Genomic DNA, 20,522 nt, shown 5'->3' on the forward strand with positions numbered 1-20,522 from the left:
GTTACCTCTTGTAGTTCCTTGGAGCTAATATCATCATTGTTGCTCCTAACTTTTAATTTCTTGCTTGACTCTTTCTTGGTCAAGGCTTTCTTCCTTTTTATCTCTTTCTTCCTTTCTTCTAGCTTCCTCTTCTTCTTTGTCTTTAGGAAGCTTTTGAATCTTTCTTCCTGATTTAGAGTGTTTCCTGCATGCTCAATGTTAGTCTTGCAATTATCCTCAAGTAAACTAACATGGGGTTCTTCGGAAATATCATAAGTTGCTTCAAGAGTATCCCATATTTGTTTGGCAGATGAACATATACAAATTTGGTTGAAAATATTTTTATTAAATGCACAGTAGAGAAGGTTCATAGCCTTAGCATTTAGTTCAGCCAAATTTTTATCGAACATACTTTCAATTAATTTCGTGGGTGTGTGTAGGCCATTTGTTATGACATTCCATAACTCATAGTTTTGTGATTGAGTAAAGATTTTCATTCTAGCTTTCCATTGAATATAGTTAGATCCATCAAACAGTGGAGGTCTGTTTGTGGAAAGTCCCTCAGCAAGTAATACGTTATGTGGGGTTGTCATGATCTTTGGCTCTAGTCGGTTAAGACTACAAATAATATTTGAGCACCTGCTCTGATACCACTTGTTGCCCAGTAGATACAACCCAAGAGGAGGGGTGAATTGGATCTTTTAAAACTTTTAACCTACTTATAAAAGTTTTTGATTAATTATGCTAAGTTGTATAGATGCACAGTGAAAGTTAAACTTAGCAACAGTTTGATGTATAGAATGTGACTAGATTGAATATGCTTGCAACTAAAGAATTCGCGGATAATAGTTAAGCAAGCAATTTATCTAAGTGAGTAAGTATGTAAGTTAGACAATGATAAGAAGCATTACAAACACAACAAACATATAGTGGTTCGGTGCACCCCAGCACCTACATCCACTCCCCAAGACCTCTTGGGAATTTCACTATAATCCTACAGATTACAGCCGGTTGTTTTACAAGCTCACAACCCAACTTGTTGTTTTACGAGCGCACAACGAACTCGGTCGGTTTTCCCAGGCTCACCGACTAGAACCAACCCCGATTGTTTTCCCGGGATCACAATCGAACCCTTACACGTTGGTTTTACCCTCGGCTCACCAACCAACCTCTCACCGTTGGTTTTCCCTTTGGCTCACCAACAAACCTTAACCCCTTTATTCAATCCCTTGATTGAATCAAGTTACAAGATGTTAAAAATAAAGTTTAAAACAAATCAAAGCTTCTTAAACAAGCAAATATAACAGTATAACCAAATAGAGTAAAGAGAAGCCCTCAAACGAGTTTTGAAGATGAAGGAGCTCGGCTTCTTCTTTACTTGACCCTCTTCTGATTGGGCACGAAGTAGAGGATCACCGAGGCAGCACACGGATGGAGAGGAAGCTTTGGGATTCACTTGGATGCTCTTCTTCTCTCTGTTTCGCTTTGGATGGCCCTTTTGTGCTTATGGGAGATTTTCCTTATAATTTCTTTGAAATCTCTTCCCTAAATGTTCTCTCCCACTTCCATACCGTCTCTCCTAGCTCTCCTCTTGATTTTATAGCTTTACATGTCGTGAAACCAGAAATCTAGCCGTTAGAGACAAAAATAGAGTCGTTGTCCACAGTCTGCAACTCCTGACAAAGTTCCCGTTGGGATCGGAGTCGACTCGCGCGATCTGGAGTCGACTCGACTGTAGCAGGAGTCGACTCATGCTTTTCTGGAGTCGGCTCGGCAACTGTTCCAGATTTGAATTAAAGTGGTCTTCTCGACTGGGAGTCGACTCGACTTAACCCGGAGTCGACTCGCCAAAATCTGGAGCTGACCTTGCACTTTTGGAGTCGGCTCATCCCAAGGAATCCATGGATGCATTTTTCAACTTTGCTTACTCGAGTCGACTCGAAAATTCTGGGAGTCGACTCGGTGCTCAGAGTCCGAACTCCCGAGCTTCTGTCTTTTGGCTCGTGCTGTCTCGGAGTCGACTCGAACTGTCTCGGAGTCGACTCGAACTGTCTCGGTATCCAAAAAACAGTCTTCTGTCTTTTGGGGTCGCGCTGCCTTGGAGTCGACTCGAACTGTCTTGGAGTCGACTCGCCTCTCAGGGACGAAAATGCCGTCTTCTGTCTTTGGGGTTGCGCTGCCTCGGAGTCGACTCGGATTTTGCGGGAGTCGACTCGGCTCTCAGTGTCTGAAATTGGCTCTCTGACTTTTTGCTTGTTTTCCTCTAGGAGTCGACTCTAGCTTCCTTTGGAGTCGACCTGCCAACCATCGGAGTCGACTCGAGTTCCTCAGGAGTCGACTCGTGAGGATGATAGTGTTTTTTTGATGATTAACAAGCAATTATCTAGAGTATGCTATAAGTTAAGTTGATACTTCATTTATAAGTTCATTACTCTCAGTATATTTGGTTAATTGAAAATAGATACATGACCTTGTTCATTTGAATGAATCTAACCTTGAGAGTGCAGCAAAGTGTGGATTGAGTCGACCCAAAGGTTGATTGGGTCGACCCCGGCACATCAAGAAATCATTTGGCACACTCCTGCAAAAATGGCACAAATGAACAGTGAGTTGGGTCGACCCAAGGTAAGCATGAGTCGACCCAACCTTGAAGAATCTCAAAAACACAACTGAAGAATGCTCTCTGGATTTACTGAGAGGGTCGACCCAAACAGTGGTTGAGTCGACCCAAGCTTGAGTCGACCCAAACCCTGAGAGGGTCGACCCAAAGGCAAGACAGAAAGACAGACAGAAAATGGTTCTCTGGAATTACTGAGAGGGTCGACCCAAGAAGAAGTTGAGTCGACCCAAGTGGACTTTGAGTCGACCCAAAGAATGGTTGGGTCGACCCATGGGAAGGAAGGCTGAAATTGAAGTTTCTGTGGTTTCTGAGAGGGTCGACCCAAGGAATGTTTGAGTCGACCCAAGGCAAAGTTGGGTCGACCCAAGGACAGGTTGAGCCGACCCAAACACGGGCTGAACAGTAACGGCTAGTTCTGCAACTGTACTTTTTGTCCTTCCCAAGGTGAGTAACGGCTAGTTTTTCAAATCTAACCATTGGGACTTGTCCTAAGAAGGTGGGAAGCTATTTAAAGGGGCACTATTCATCAGAGAGAACAACTTTTGAGTGGAATATCAAAGAGTACCCAAGAATACAAAAGTGCCCTAATCTTCTTCATCAAGAGCTTCATTCAAGAATCAAAGAAAGGGATTGAGCAGATTCAAAGAGGCATCAAGAGCTCCATCCCCCTTAAAGAGTGAAGCATCCTTGACAAAGAAGAGCAAAGCGACTTCAAAGCGATAAATACTTTCTAACTCTTTCTTGTAGCTTATATTGTTTCATATGCTCATTTAGGAGTTTGAATCTTTTCTTTTGTTATTAAACACTTTGTAAAGGTTCGTTGGTGAGCCCGCAAAACCAACAAAGGTTTTTGGTGAACCCGGAAAACCAAAGTGTATAGGTTCGTTGGTGAGCCCGTAAAACCAACAAAGGTTTTTGGTGAACCCGGAAAACCAAAGTGTATAGGTTCGTTGGTGAGCCCGTAAAACCAACAAAGATTTTTGGATTGTGAGCCCGGAAAACAATCCAACTGTAATCCGCGAGATTATAGTGAATTCCCAAGGGGACGCTTGGGGAGTGGACGTAGGTGCTAAGGAGAGCACCGAACCACTATATATTGTTGTGTTTGTATTGTGCTTGTGTTTTCATTTACTCTTGCATCATCTTCTACTCTTGCGTTAGTTTAACTCACTCAAATAGCTTAAGAAAGCATCCACCACACTTAATTAAGAAAACGTTTAAAGCACCAAAATTTAGAGGAAACCAATTCACCCCCCCCCTCTTGGCTTGTCACCTTGGGCAACAAGTGGTATCAGAGCGAGGTGCTCTAATAGTGCTCATTGATCTAACAATCAAGAGTTAAAGATCATGACAACCCAAGTGGGATGTGCAATGAGTGAGGGGCAATCCACAAATAGACCACCTCTATTTAATGGCACAAACTACACATATTGGAAAGCTAGAATGAGGATATTCATTCAAGCTTCGGACTATGAACTATGGCAAATCATCACTAGAGGACCTCACACACCCACACTTAACATAGATGGCACTATCATACCCAAACCAGAAATGGATTGGAATGAAAGTGATAGAAGATTAGCACAGTTAAATGCAAAAGCTGTAAATACACTTTACTGCTCTTTAGATGTAAATGAATTTAATAGAATATCCACTTACACCACCGCCAAAGAAATTTGGGATAGGCTTGAGGTCACACATGAAGGGACCAATCAAGTTAAGGAGTCCAAGATAAACATATTAGTACACAAGTATGAACTGTTTAAAATGGAATCTACTGAGTCCATAACTGATATGTTTACTCGTTTTACTGATATTATAAATGGGCTTAAAAGTTTAGGAAAGTCTTATTCTAACTCTGATTTGGTGCGTAAAATTCTCAGGTCTCTATCAAGGAATTGGGAGGCCAAGGTAACCGCTATTCAAGAGGCAAAGGACCTCAACACACTGCAGTTAGAGGAGCTCCTAGGATCTCTCATGACCTATGAGTTGACAATGAGGCAAAATTCAGAAGATGAGGTCAAGAGAAGAAAACCCATTGCCCTAAAGACTACCACCCCTAGACAACAAACTGAATCGGAAGATTCAGATGATGATGAAGATATTGATGAAGAAGGGATGGCAGTGCTTGGGAGAAAATTCAGAAGATTCATGAGAGGTAAGAATAAGTTCCATAAAAAGAAACCCTTTCTTAAAGGTAACTCAAGCAAAGAAAAGGTTAAGGATAAGGAAAAAGAAAAGGAGACTCCCATTTGCTATGAGTGTAACAAACCCGGGCATATGTCATATGTCATATGTTATAAGATAGATTGTCCAGATTTGAAGTGGATGGCAAGAAAGTTGAAAAAGAAGAATTTTATGGCCGATTGGAGTGAAAGTGAGGAATCAAGTTCGGAGGACGAAGATCATCAAGACACGGCCCAAATATGTCATATGGCCAATGACGATGAGGTAGATTCTGAACTTGACTGTGATTTTACTGTTGATGAATTGCATGATGCATTCTTAGAACTCATGGAAGAACATAAGAAAGTAATTAATAAAAATAAAGCTCTAAAAGAAGAAAATCAATCTCTCATTAAAGAGAAGATAAAACTGTCTCATAACTATGAAACATTAAGTAGGAAACTTGAAAATGAAACCAAAAATCTAATTGCTGAGAATGTCAAGCTAAAAGAAGATGCTGAAAAATATAATCTTTGGTAGATAGATTTACTCTTAGTTCTACCAAATTAAACTTAATTCTTGATAGCCAAAAAGCTGTATATGATAAGGCCGGTTTAGGGTATAGAACAAATAGAAAACAAAAACTCTTAAAGAATATTTTTGTAAAAGCTAAAAGGAAAAATATTACTTGTTATTGTTGTAATAAGATAGGACATAGAGCATATGAATGTAATTTTAGAAAGTCTAGTCAAAACAGATCAAGTAATAATCAAAAGATAAAATTCAAGAAAGTTTGGGTTCCAAAAGGAACATGGAGTACTAACCCTAAAGGACCCAACTTAGCTTGGGTACCTAAAGGTTCTTCTTGATCTTGATTGCAGGTGTGTCTTGCAGCTGATAAAATGAAAAAACGATGGTATCTAGATAGTGGCTGTTCAAGACACATGACCGGTGACGAAGATCAATTTGTCACCTTGGAACCAAAGAAAGGTGGAGTAGTGACCTATGGAGACAATGGTAAAGGGTATATCATTGGAAAGGGTAAAATTTTCATTGCTCCATCTATTTTTATAGAAAATGTTTTATTAGTTAAGGGTTTGAAATATAACCTTCTTAGCATAAGTCAATTTTGTGATAAAGGATTTAAAGTTACATTTGAAGCATCTGTATGCATAATCACAAATCCTAAAGATAATAGCATTGTACTTGTAGGACAAAGGTAAAGAAATATTTACTTAGTAGATCTTCATGAGTTAGGCAAGAAAAATGGTTTATGCATAATTACTAATGAAGAAAAGAGAATTGAAACTAGTTGGCTTTGGCATCGAAGATTAGGACATGCTAGTATGGAATTAATATCAAAACTAGTTAAGAAGGAATTAATAAAGGATGTGCCAAAATTGATTTTTGAAAAAGACAAAATATGTGGACCATGTTCATTGGGAAAACAAACTAAGTCATCTTTCAAATCGAAAAACGTAGTATCAACAACTAGACCATTTGAACTCATACACATGGATTTATTTGGACCTACTAGAACTACAAGTCTAGGAGGAAAGAAATATGGACTAGTTATTGTTGATGATTTTTCAAGGTATACATGGATTTCATTTTTGGCACATAAGAACGAAGCATTTTCAGAATTTTTGAAACTATATAATAAAATCATAAATGAAAAGAAACTCAACTTAGTAGCCATTCGAAGTGATCATGGTACTGAATTTGAAAATCAACACTTCAAGGAATTTTGCACTAAAAATGGAATATCACATCAATTTTCAGCACCTAGAACGCCTCAACAAAATGGGGTTGTTGAAAGGAAAAATAGGACATTGGCAGAAATGGCACGCACAATGTTGTGCGAGTCAAATCTTCCAAAGTACTTTTGGGCTGAAGCTATAAACACCTCTTGCCATATTCTAAATCGAGTTTTAATACGACCTATAACTAAGAAAACTCCTTATGAACTTTGGAAGAATAAGAAACCAACTGCAAAATATTTTAAAGTGTTTGGATGTAGATGTTTTATCTTAAATAATGGCAAGGAGGACTTAAGTAAATTTGATGCCAAGTCAGATGAAGGTATCTTCTTAGGATACTCCACATCTAGCAAGGCATACAGAGTATTCAACAAAAGAACCTTAGTAGTAGAAGAGTCAGTCAATATTATATTTGATGAGTCTGATAGTGAGTCTGCTAGGAAAGAAAATACTATTGATGATGATACAGGAATTATCGACTTTGAAAAGTTGAAAATTGATGACGTGCCAAATCAAGATAAGGGAGATGATTGCGTGCCACCACAACCCCAAGACGTGCCAAAAGAATGGAGGTATGCACATGGACATCCTAAAGATTTAATCATTGGTGATCCATCTCAAGGGGTAAGAACTCGATCATCTCTTAGAAATTTAAATGATTATCTTGCTTTCGTTTCACAATTAGAACCTAAAACTTATGAAGAGGCTGAAAAAGATACTAACTGGATAAATGCCATGCAAGAGGAATTAAATCAATTTAAAAGAAGTAATGTATGGACATTAACTGAAAGACCAAAGCATAATTCAGTAATTGGAACAAAATGGGTATTTAGAAATAAATTAGATGAAAATGGATTAGTTATAAGGAATAAGGCTAGACTTGTAGCTAAGGGATACAATCAAGAAGAAGGAATAGATTTTGATGAGACATTTGCTCCTGTAGCTAGATTAGAGGCTATTAGATTGCTTCTGGCATTTGCATGTTTCATGGATTTTAAATTATATCAAATGGATGTGAAGAGTGCATTCTTAAATGGTATTATTGAGGAGGAAGTATATGTAGAACAACCTCCAGGATTTGAAAATCATGAATTGCCAAATCATGTGTTTAAACTACATAAGGCATTATATGGATTAAAGCAAGCACCTAGGGCTTGGTATGATCGACTAAGTAAATTTCTGCTTGAAAATGATTTTTGTAGAGGAAATGTAGATAAAACTTTATTCATCAAAAGAAAGGACAAAAATCTATTAGTGGTGCAAATATATGTAGATGACATAATCTTTGGTGCCACTAATGATACTCTATGCAAAGAATTCGCTGATTTAATGCATGAAGAATTTGAGATGAGTTTGATGGGAGAACTAAGCTTCTTTCTAGGATTACAAATCAAACAAACCAAAGACGGCATTTTCATTCATCAAACTAAGTATACAAAGGAAATACTGAAGAAGTTTGGGAATGAAAATCATAAGGAAATTGGCACTCCAATGAATCCTACTAGTAAGCTAGACAAAGATGAAAAAGGGAAAAGTGTTGATATTAAGCTCTATAGAGGACTAATTGGATCCTTGCTCTATCTTACTGCTAGTAGACCCGACATTGTATTTAGTGTAGGGATATGTGCTAGATACCAATCGGATCCTAAGGAGTCACATTTAAGTGCTGTTAAGAGAATCCTTAGATACTTAAGAGGAACTACCACCATTGGATTATGGTACTCGAGAGACTCCTATCTAGATTTGCTTGCATATTCAGATGCTGACTTTGTTGGATGCAAGTTAGATAGGAAGAGCACAAGTGGCACATGTCAATTCTTAGGAAATAACTTAGTATCATGGTTTAGTAAGAAGCAGAACTCAGTGGCACTGTCCACAGCTGAAGCTGAATACATAGCTGCTGGTAGTTGTTGTGCTCAAGTATTATGGCTCAAGCAACAACTAGAGGACTATGGAGTCAAACTAGATAATATTCCTATTAAGTGTGATAATACTAGTGCTATCAATCTCACTAAAAATCCAGTTCAGCACTCTAAAGCCAAACACATAGAAATAAGGTACCATTTTATTAGGGATCATGTGCAAAATGGAAATGTATGTATTGAGCATATATGCACGGAAAAACAATTGGCCGACATATTTACCAAACCATTGAGTGAAGATAGATTCTGTATGCTCAGGAGGGAATTAGGCATATGTGATCCTTTTTATTAAAGAAATATAAAAGGGAGATAGTAGTCTCATGATACATTCCTCTAATTTCAAAAATCCCATGAAACATGAGTCAAATTTGTTATCTATAGATTTCTTACTCATGTATCATTGTTCCATAAAGAGTTTATAAGGATTGGAAGCAAGGAAAACTTTTTAGAAGCAAAAAGGAAGAGAAAAGAAAATTTCTGCACTTGGGTCGACCCAACCCAGAACATGGGTCGACCCAACGTTGAGTCGACCCAAGAAAAATCTTGAGTCGACCCAACGTCGGGACCCCACTGTTAAAAGGGGGCCCGAGAGCACATCTAGGGCACTGTTTGCCCTTTGTCTTCTTCCGAAAAGACTAGCTCCCACTCTCCAATCTCCACTAAACTCCTCCAAACAGTAGATTTCCTAAGGATCTTGGAGAAATGGGACCCAAACGAGCCGTAGCCAAGAGATCCGGAAGAGTAACCCGGGTCCAACCAGAGGAAAGGCACCCTACCGAGCCTTCTCCCGTGTCTCCAAGACGTGAGGCACGTGCGGAGGTCCCTCCTCCTCCTTCCCCCTCAGTGATCCTTGCAAGATTTGCGGGGAGGCCGGTTACTACCGGGAGAAGGATCCATTCGGAGTTTTTCAATCAAGAAGGGTTTCGGATTTGGGAATGGATCCAAAGACAAGGTTGGGAGTATCTTTGCTCCCTAGATGTGGTCATCTACCCCGAGTTGGTACAAGAGTTCTATGCCTTCCTCAAGACTGGTATGGGAGGGCTTGTGTCGGAAGTTCGAGGGGTTCGGATCCGTGTGTCCGAGGAGAGCTTGAGTGAGTTACTACACCTACCCTGCATAGGAGCCACTCCGGAGAGGCCAGAAGACAAAATGAGAGCTCTGCAATTGATCATGGAAAACGAGAACTTCGATTTTTCTCAGAAGGTAATAGCTAGTTCTCTTTCCGCTGAGATGAGGTTATTGCTCAATATGATAAATAGGATTTTATTTCCGAAGACCGGGAGATTTGATCTTATCTCAGAGCGAGATCTAGCAGTTATGGAGTGTATGATTCGAGGGACTCCTCTAAATCTTCCGGCTATGATATTAAGGCAGATGAGGAAGGTGATGTGCAGCAACAGGGTATCACTACCTTATGGTATGATACTTACATTGATCTTCCGTCAGCATGGTTTACCTCTTGAGGAGGAGGCATCCAAGAGTCTGCATCACACGGACACGTACACTGCACGGACACTCATACGCATGGGATATGCGAAAGTGAACGGGCAGTGGATTCACACCGGTGCAGGCATTCAGGGTGAGGCACCAGAGGGAGAGGCACCAGAGGATGAGGATGAGGAGCCTATGGATCATCCTACTGCACCCTCAGAGGCTGGACCATCGTCATCCGCTCCTCCGACAGATACGGATGACTTCTGGAGCAGGATGACAGAGCTCATGACAGCTCAGGCGAGGACTATTACTGACGGGCTCACGAGCCGATTGGACGCCCGGTTGGATGTCATGTCTGCTGAGATCAGTGATCTGAGGCAGCAGATAGGAGCACTCCGGAGAGAGAGAGAGACACATGGACCATCTGTGCCACAGGCTGCTGAGTCAGAGATATCGGCACAGAGTCATCCCGCTCGTCGTGCTCCACGCCAGACACAGTCTCACCAGGCTCGACCTCCCCTCGCCACGTATGCTAGGAGGATGAGGACTAGATCCCAGCCATTAAATTCCCCCTAGGCTGATCTTAGCGTCTATGTTTAGAGCCTAGGCTAGATATCTAGTTCTCACATGTATCTTGCTTTTCTCCTATGTATCTTGTTTTTATCTTATGTATCTTTAAATCTTGATTAAGAAACATTGTATCTGTCTTTGTTTTTAACATGAATGTATGAAAATGTTCCTATTTTGATCAATGAAGTTTGAAGTTTATTATTTATTGCATCTTTTCCCATATATATATTTTTGATGATAACAAAAAGGGGGAGAAGAAAAGAAAGAGTATTTAAGAAAAGAAAGAGTATTTAGGAAAAGAAAGAGTATTAAGAAAAGAAAGAGTATTCAATTGAAGTAAAGATATATAACAAAAAGGGGAGAAATAAAGATAAAAGTTATGTAAAGAAAAGAGAAATAAATGGGCAAACAAATTGAAAATCATATAAGAAAGCTTATACATCTAAGGGGGAGCAATTTGCAACAATGAAATTGACTAAATCAAAAATTTCCATCAAAGTTCAGAATTTGGCACATATAAATTCAGAATTTGGCACGCACCTCTCGCACCCCGATACATAACCTGAAACTCAGAGTTTATCTCAAATTTTTGAAGTTTCATTGCTAATGAATTATAAATGAAAGGGGGAGCAATTCAAAAAGTCAAATTGGCAACATTTAAATGATATAGGGGGAGATTTCACAAGTATATATGAAAAGCTGAAATTCAGCAATTTAATCCCTTTTATAAACTGATTTTAAAGACAAGTATCAATAGACTTATATTCTTTATTTTGTAATCATCAAAAAGGGGGAGATTGAGGATGATAGTGTTATTTTGATGATTAACAAGCAATTATCTAGAGTATGCTATAAGTTAAGTTGATACTTCATTTATAAGTTCATTACTCTCAGTATATTTGGTTAATTGAAAATAGATACATGACCTTGTTCATTTGAATGAATCTAACCTTGAGAGTGCAGCAAAGTGTGGATTGAGTCGACCCAAAGGTTGATTGGGTCGACCCCGGCACATCAAGAAATCATTTGGCACACTCCTGCAAAAATGGCACAAATGAACAGTGAGTTGGGTCGACCCAAGGTAAGCATGAGTCGACCCAACCTTGAAGAATCTCAAAAACACAACTGAAGAATGCTCTCTGGATTTACTGAGAGGGTCGACCCAAACAGTGGTTGAGTCGACCCAAGCTTGAGTCGACCCAAACCCTGAGAGGGTCGACCTAAAGGCAAGACAGAAAGACAGACAGAAAATGGTTCTCTGGAATTACTGAGAGGGTCGACCCAAGAAGAAGTTGAGTCGACCCAAGTGGACTTTGAGTCGACCCAAAGAATGGTTGGGTCGACCCATGGGAAGGAAGGCTGAAATTGAAGTTTCTGTGGTTTCTGAGAGGGTCGACCCAAGGAATGTTTGAGTCGACCCAAGGCAAAGTTGGGTCGACCCAAGGACAGGTTGAGCCGACCCAAACACGGGCTGAACAGTAACGGCTAGTTCTGCAACTGTATTTTTTGTCCTTCCCAAGGTGAGTAACGGCTAGTTTTTCAAATCTAACCATTGGAACTTGTCCTAAGAAGGTGGGAAGCTATTTAAAGGGGCACTATTCATCAGAGAGAACAACTTTTGAGTGGAATATCAAAGAGTACCCAAGAATACAAAAGTGCCCTAATCTTCTTCATCAAGAGCTTCATTCAAGAATCAAAGAAAGGGATTGAGCAGATTCAAAGAGGCATCAAGAGCTCCATCCCCCTTAAAGAGTGAAGCATCCTTGACAAAGAAGAGCAAAGCGACTTCAAAGCGATAAATACTTTCTAACTCTTCCTTGTAGCTTATATTGTTTCATATGCTCATTTAGGAGTTTGAATCTTTTCTTTTGTTATTAAACACTTTGTAAAGGTTCGTTGGTGAGCCCGCAAAACCAACAAAGGTTTTTGGTGAACCCGGAAAACCAAAGTGTATAGGTTCGTTGGTGAGCCCGTAAAACCAACAAAGGTTTTTGGTGAACCCGGAAAACCAAAGTGTATAGGTTCGTTGGTGAGCCCGTAAAACCAACAAAGGTTTTTGGATTGTGAGCCCAGAAAACAATCCAACTGTAATCCGCGAGATTATAGTGAATTCCCAAGGGGACGCTTGGGGAGTGGACGTAGGTGCTAAGGAGAGCACCGAACCACTATATATTGTTGTGTTTGTGTTGTGCTTGTGTTTTCATTTACTCTTGCATCATCTTCTACTCTTGCGTTAGTTTAACTCACTCAAATAGCTTAAGAAAGCATCCACCGCACTTAATTAAGAAAACGTTTAAAGCACCAAAATTTAGAAGAAACCAATTCACCTCCCCCTCTTGGCTTGTCACCTTGGGCAACAACTCGGCTCTCAGGGTCCAAAATAGCTTCTCTGTGTTTCTGCCTTGTTACTCCCTGGAGTCGACTCGTACTATCCAGGAGTCGACTCGAGGACTATTCTTTTGGATTTTTCTTTGAATTTGCTCTTCCAACTTGAGTCCTTTGAACTTGAAACTTGGGTCAATAAATTGTAGCTTTCTTCCAACTTTTCTTGAGAGCTTTGGAGGCCTTCTTGTGTTCTTCCAACTTGCTATATTCCTTGCAACACAAACGTTAGTATTTATACTTCAAGGTTTTGTGATCATCAAAATCAATCTTTAAATCAATCTTTGGGTCATCATCCTAAGATGACCGGAATCTGAGATGGTGAATTGGAAGCCGGATGTGTGTCCAGTACGATAAAATCAACAGGAAAATAGAACTTGTCTACTTGGACCAACACATCTTCGATAATCCCTTTAGGAACCTTCACTGACCTGTCAGCTAATTGTAAGGTCATAGTTGTTGGCTTCAACGCACCCAAACCGAGTTGCTCATATACCGTATATGGCAACAAGTTCACACTCGCTCCTAAATCTAGCAATGCTCGCTCAATCCTAAAATTGCCCAGATAGACAACCCAAGAGGGGGGGGTGAATTGGGTTTTAAAATAATTATTACAATTAAATGGTTTGTGAAATACTAATTAATACTTTTTGCAAGTTGGTTAATTAGATGCTATGTGCAGTGAATGAAATGAAAGTAAGAGACACAAAGGCAATCACAAACATAATGATTTTATAGTGGTTCGGAGCTAACCCTTGCTCCTACGTCCACTCTCCAAGCCTCACTTGGGAATTCACTATAACCCCTCGGATTATAGCCGGTTGTTTTACAAGCTCACAACCCAACTTGTTGTTTTACGAGATCACAACGAACTCGGTCAGTTTTCCCAGGCTCACCGACTAGAACCACCCGATTGTTTTTCCGGGATCACAATCAAACCCTTATACGTTGGTTTCAACCTAGGCTCACCAACAAACCTTTACACCCTTGATTCAATTCCCTGATTAAATCAAGTAAGGACCAAATGGATAGAAAGAACAAACAGAAAAATACAGCTTCTAAGCAAGCAGATATTAAGCAATTTAAATAATAGAGAAGTTAAGAGCCCTCAAATAAGTTTATGATGATGTAGAGGAGGGCTTCTCGAACTCTGGGTCTCCTCTTGAATGTCTTGAAGACTTAAAGGCTGAAGGAGACTTCTTTAATGCTGGGAAGAGTTGGTTGAATGGAGTTAATGGCCCTCTTCCTTCTTTTCCGTTGAAATCCTTTTGCAGATGAAGATTTCTTGTTTTCTTAGAGTGGAATGTCACTACTCTACCGTGCTACAGTTCTCTGTGGCTATTTAAGCCATTTCCCATGGAAACTAGCCGTTAGACACAATCTTCTAGCCGTTCTGCACATTCTGCACATCCTGACAATGTTTCCGTTGGGATCGGAGTCGACTCGCGCGATCTGGAGTCGACTCGGCTGCAGCAGGAGTCGACTCATGCTTTTCTGGAGTCGGCTCGACAACTGTTCCGGATTTGAATTAAAGTGCACTTCTCGACTGGGAGTCGACTCGACTTAACCCGGAGTCGACTCCCCAAACTTTGGAGCTAACTTGGCACTTTTGGAGTCGACTCATTCCAAGGAATCCATAGAGGTATTCTTCAACTTTGCTCACTCGAGTCGACTCGGAAATTCTGGGAGTCGACTCGGCGCTCAGAGTCCGAACTCCCGATCTTCTGTCTTTTGGCTCGTGCCGTCTTGGAGTCGACTCGGACTGTTTTAGAGTCGACTCGGCTCTCAGTATCCGAAAAACAGTCTTCTGTCTTTTTGGGGTAGCGCTGCCTTGGAGTCGACTCGAACTATCTTAGAGTCGACTCGCCTCTCAGAGACGATAATACTGTCTTCTGTCTTTTTTGGGGTCGCGCTGTCTCAGAGTCGACTCGGGCTTTGCGGGAGTCGACTCGGCTCTCTGTGTCCGAAAGTTGCTCTCTGACTTTTGCCTTGTATTACACTGGGAGTCGACTCTCGCTTTCTTTGGAGTCGACCTGCCAACTATCGGAGTCGACTCGCATTCCTCAGGAGTCGACTCGGCTCTCAGGGTCCAAAATAACTTCTCTGTCTTTCTGTCTGTAACTCCCTAGAGTGGACTCATACTACTCGAGAGTCGACTCGGCAAGCATCGGAGTCGAATCGCGCTCTTTAGGAGTCGACTCGCTGACAGGTTTTGAGTTGGATCTTTCTGTTTGTCTGTCTGTTCTCAGTCGGAGTCGAGTCGTAATGTTCAGAGTCGACTCGAGCCTGTGCCAGTGCTTCTGATACGCTTGGAGTCGACTCGTAATATCCCGGAGTCGACTCGAGTCTCAGACTTTGGGTCAAATTGACTTCTTAACTTATCCAAAATGTCTTGAACCAAATCTAGAGATACTTAACCATAAATTTACAAGAATTTCACTGAAACACTAGATTGAATTCATTAGTAAACATAAGATATACTCAAATGCTTTGAGCTCATCAAAATCAAATAGGGTTATAATCAATCACTCCACAATCTCCCCCTTTTTGATGATGACAAAACATTGAGTATATGTAAAGTGAATTGCTCAACAAATAAGGAGATTTATAGTAAAATTTTAAAATGAATTCAAGTGTCTGGTTATTTAATTTATCCAAACCTGAAAAGTGTGAAACAATAAATTTTGAAGTTAAAGCTCCCCCTTTCATTTGGAATTATATAAGCCTTTATGTCATGCAATCAATTGTTTGGCTTATATATATTTAATAATTTTGCTTTCTTAAAAATTCAGATTCTCCCCCTCAACACATGCATTCATCTTTGTTTTGATTCTCAGAATTTTCTTTTAGTGCATTGAAGCTTTTGAACTTGATTTTTGGTTTTTAGAGGAAAAATCTGCCAATTTGTTCTTGAGTATGATTCAACTAATCTCCGAATATCCCTTGAATAGATTCTGGAGATTACTCCATTAGGAGCCCCAACAGAGAGATAATGAGCCTCGAGGTATCGAATCCACTAAGAACAAATTATTGTGTGTTTTAAAAGTTTTCTTTTTATTGATTTTCATTGATTCCTTTAACATATCTATTAAATATATTTCTCCCCCTTTTTGTCATCGTATCAAAAAGGAAGAAATCACATCACACAAGCAATTAGAGATGAAATTTGCACAATATTGAAGAAAATTGTCTACTCATTGTATTGATGTATGTGTAGGTACATTTGTGAATACAAAGAGTAAAGCAGTAAATACATGTCAAAATAAAAAAAAATAAGCTAGGGCTTCCTCGAGGAGGATGTGGCTCCCTTGGTCAGTCTTGATTGTTCCATGAGTAGACTGACCCCATCTGTGACGTTCCCTAGCTGCGTGATGATCGCCGAGGTGGCCCTACTGTGGATCGAGGAGAGCTCAGTCAGACTCGCCTGAAGGGTATCCAACTTGGAGATCAACACATTCGCCAGACGCTCGGCCCCCTGACTCTGGCTGCCCATTTCGTGTCGGATGTCATCTCGCATCTTTCGTGTGTTGCTTGTGACATCGCTCATGTTTGAGAATTGGGCTTGTATCAGGCTTCTGACATTGTAGATCTCCTCCCTCAGATGAGCCGTCATCTCGGTCACGGCTGATAATGAGGGAACCAATGCAGAAGAGGGGGCAGGGGCTGGACATCGGAGCTCCCTCAGTAGGTCGTCCCGAAGATCTCGTACAATCTCCTGCCGCAACTTTCGGAGCTGCTCAGGAGAGATCCGGACCTCTATCGGCTGAGTGGGTGGTGCTGAAGAGGAGGGTCCGGCTGAGGTGGATGGTGCTGAGGTGGAGGGATGAGTGGGAATATCAGAATCATGATCAGGGCTGGGGGAGTGTCGAGTAGTAGGTGTGGAAGAGGATGATTTCCTGACCCAGACTCCCTCTACCTTATCAAATCCTATCCTGTGAAGGGTTCCCTCACCCATGCGATCTGTGTATCGCAGTGCGCGAGAGGGTTCCCCCTCAGGAATGGGGATCTCAGACTCCCTAAATATCAGGGTATACATCATCCCATATGGAAGGGTGAGCCTAGGTTTGTCTAATGGCTCACATAGGTATTTGTAGATCATCTTAGGGAAGCTAATAGGGGTGTCTTGGAGAATGTAATACATGAGGGCTAGATCCCTCTCGGACACAAAGTCAAAACGGCCGGTCTTAGGAAATAGGGTCCTAGATATAATACTCAGGAGGAGCCGCATCTCAACAGAAAGTGAACTAGCGGACACCTCATCTAGTGGGGACTGGGGTGGACTCCCTAATATAGCCGTAAGGGCCTCAGTCCTATCGGTCGGGTGTGTAGGAAATACCCCTACTTGGGAAAGATGTAGGATTTGCGCTATAAAATCCTCAGAAATGAATAGAGGGACACCCGCTACGGTTCCCTGTATTCCACCATTACCTCTAGACACAGTCCCATAGAACTCCCTAACTAGCCCTGGGTAAGTGGGGAGATCTAGTGAGAAAAGAACTCTAGTCCTTGGGCCCTCAACCTATCCCATATAGTGAAGCCTTTCCGGGAGAGATAGTCGAAGTTGACATATCTTCCGGTGGAGACCACCTTCCCGGCGCACGGACGCGAGGGAACCGGCCTCGGCGGGGAACGAACCGGAGGTTGTGGCCTCACGGGATCATTCCGAGCTTTGGACCGTCGCTCGGCGCCGCTAGCAGGTTGGGGCCTCTTTCGGCTTGGGACAACCATCTTAGGAGGCATGCTTGACCTAGGGATGGAGAATAAACCTAATGGATGGAAGAAGCTCGACGGAAAAACCCAAATGGAGGTCGGAGACGATGTCGGAGACGGCTCTAGGGTTTGTGAACAGTGGAGGCGGTGAATAGAAGTGTTGATTAAACGCTTGGATTAGGGTTAAAACCTCGGCTCCCGACCGCGAGTCGACCCCAGTAAGTCGCGAGTCGACTCGACCTCGAGTCGACTCCAAAATATGCGCGAGCCGACTCCCCTTATGCTGCCATCGTCCTCGAGTCGACTCCCGTCTATGTGCGAGTCGACTCCTCCTCATGAGCCGACTCTGAAATGTATCCGAGTCGACTCGAACTCTGGCACGCACCTAAAAATCATGCTATTTTCGTACCAAACAAGGGACAATCACTAAGTTATGATCTGATTTGATGATCATAGATGAGAAACTCTATATTTAACACAATCTAATCATCAAAATCAATGAACTAGAAGAGAACATCACTAGGATGGATCAATCACTCCTAATCCTCTCCTAAGCATACTAAATCGCACTTCACTCAAGGGTTTTGTGAAAGTATCAGCTAGTTGATCATCTGTGCAAATGAATTGAAGTGTAACATCACCATTCAATACATGATCTCTTATGAAGTGATGTCTTATTTCAATGTGTTTGGTTCTTGAGTGCTGAATTGGATTCTTAGTTAAGTTAATAGCACTTGTGTTATCACAATTAATGGGAATTTTATCTTGTTTAATTCCATAATCTTCCAATTGTTGTTTGATCCACATGATTTGAGCACAACAACTTTCGGCAGCAACATATTCTACTTCAGCAGTAGATAATGCAACCGAGTTTTGTTTCTTGCTGAACCATGGGATTAAATTTTCTCCTAAGAATTGACATGACCCGCTGGTACTTTTTCTATCAAGTTTACTACCAACAAAGTCTGAATCTGTGTATCCTATTAAGTTCAGGCTAGATTCTTTAGAATCCCATAAACCTATATTTTTTCGTTCCTATTAGGTATTTAAAGATTCTCTTGACTGCAATTAGATGAGATTCCTTAGGATTAGACTGATATCTAGCACACATGCATACACTAAACATGATATCAGGTCTACTTGCAGTGAGATATAATAAAGATCCTATCATACCTCTATACATCTTTTGATCTACAGATTTACCTGATTCATCTTGGTCTAGTTTGCATGATGAGCTCATGGGTGTGCTGATTGACTTGCTTCCCTCCATATCAAACTTCTTAAGCATCTCCTTGATGTATTTAGCTTGATTGATGAAGATTTCTTCTTCAGATTGTTTGATTTGAAGCCCGAGAAAACAGTTCAGCTCTCCCATCATGCTCATTTCAAACTCATTCTGCATCAAGTCAGCAAATTCTTCGTAGAGGCGATTGTTAGTAGCACCGAAAATAATATCATCAACATAAATCTGCACTACTAACATATCTTTGTTTTTCTTCTTTAAAAATAGTGTTGTATCTACATTTCCCCTAGTGAACTCATTGTCTAGTAGAAATTTGCTAAGTCTTTCATACCATGCTCTAGGTGCTTGTTTCAAACCATAAAGTGCTTTGTTCAATTTATACACATGATTAGGGTATTGATGATTTTCAAAACCAGGAGGTTGTTCTACATACACCTCCTCATTAATATACCCATTTAAAAATGCATTTTTTACATCCATTTGAAATAATTTGAAATCCTTAGAGCATGCAAATGCTAGTAATAATCTAATTGCCTCAAGTCTAGCTACAGGAGCAAAGGTTTCATCAAAATCTATACCTTCTTCTTGATTATAGCCTTTTGCTACTAGTCTAGCCTTATTCCTAATTACAATTCCATTTTCATCAAGTTTATTTTTATATATCCATTTGGTACCTATAATTGAATATTCAGAGGGTCGTTCAACTAGGTTCCATACCTTGTTTCTAGTAAATTGGTTTAATTCTTCTTGCATTGCATTTATCCAATTTACATCTTTTTCAGCTTCTTCTATGTGTTTGGGTTCAAAATGTGAGACAAAAGCTAGATGATTATTTAAGTTCCTAAGAGATGCTCTAGTCCTAACAGGTTGAGATGGATCATCTAAAATTAATTCCTTAGGATGCCCGTGAGCATACCTCCAAGCCTTAGTCAGCCCATGATCCACAATAGCCTCTTGGCTTGATGATGCATTTCCAATTAATTTTTGTTCATCATCTTGTAATGTCATCTCATCAATCTTTTCTTCAAGAATTTCAGCATCATCATCAAGATCAACTCTCTTGCTAGAAGAGATATCACTAGAATCATCAAAAACAACATGTATAGATTCTTCTATAACTAGGGTTCTTTTATTAAATACTATATAGGCTTTACTAGTTGTAGAGTACCCCAAAAATATACCCTCATCAGATTTAGAGTCAAATTTACCTAGATTGTCTTTCTCATTATTATGAACAAAACACCTACATCCAAAGACATGAAAATAGTTTACTTTTGGTTTTCTGTTTTTCCAAAGTTCATAAGGTGTTTTCTTTATAATGGGTCTCAATAAAACTCTATTTAATATATGACATGAGGTATTAATGGCTTCTCCCCAAAAGTACTTAGGGAGGTTACTTTCACATAACATGGTTCTAGCCATTTCCTCTAGAGTTCTATTTTTTCTTTCTACAACTCCATTTTGTTGTGGTGTCCTAGGTGCAGAAAAATTATGAGTTATTCCCTTTTTACTATAAAACTCATCAAATAAATGATTTTCAAATTCGGTTCCATGGTCACTTCTAATAGCTATGACTGAAGTATCTCTAGCATTTGTTACTTCCTTATGAAATTTCTTAAAAACTGAAAATGCTTGATCTTTATGAGCTAAGAACATGACCCAAGTATATCTAGAAAAATCATCTACAATAACTAGACCATATTTATTTCCACCTAGACTTGTGGTTCTAGTTGGTC

This window comes from Phoenix dactylifera, unplaced genomic scaffold (genome assembly GCF_009389715.1).
Source record: "Phoenix dactylifera cultivar Barhee BC4 unplaced genomic scaffold, palm_55x_up_171113_PBpolish2nd_filt_p 000242F, whole genome shotgun sequence".
In the NCBI taxonomy this organism is placed as follows: Eukaryota; Viridiplantae; Streptophyta; class Magnoliopsida; order Arecales; family Arecaceae; genus Phoenix; species Phoenix dactylifera.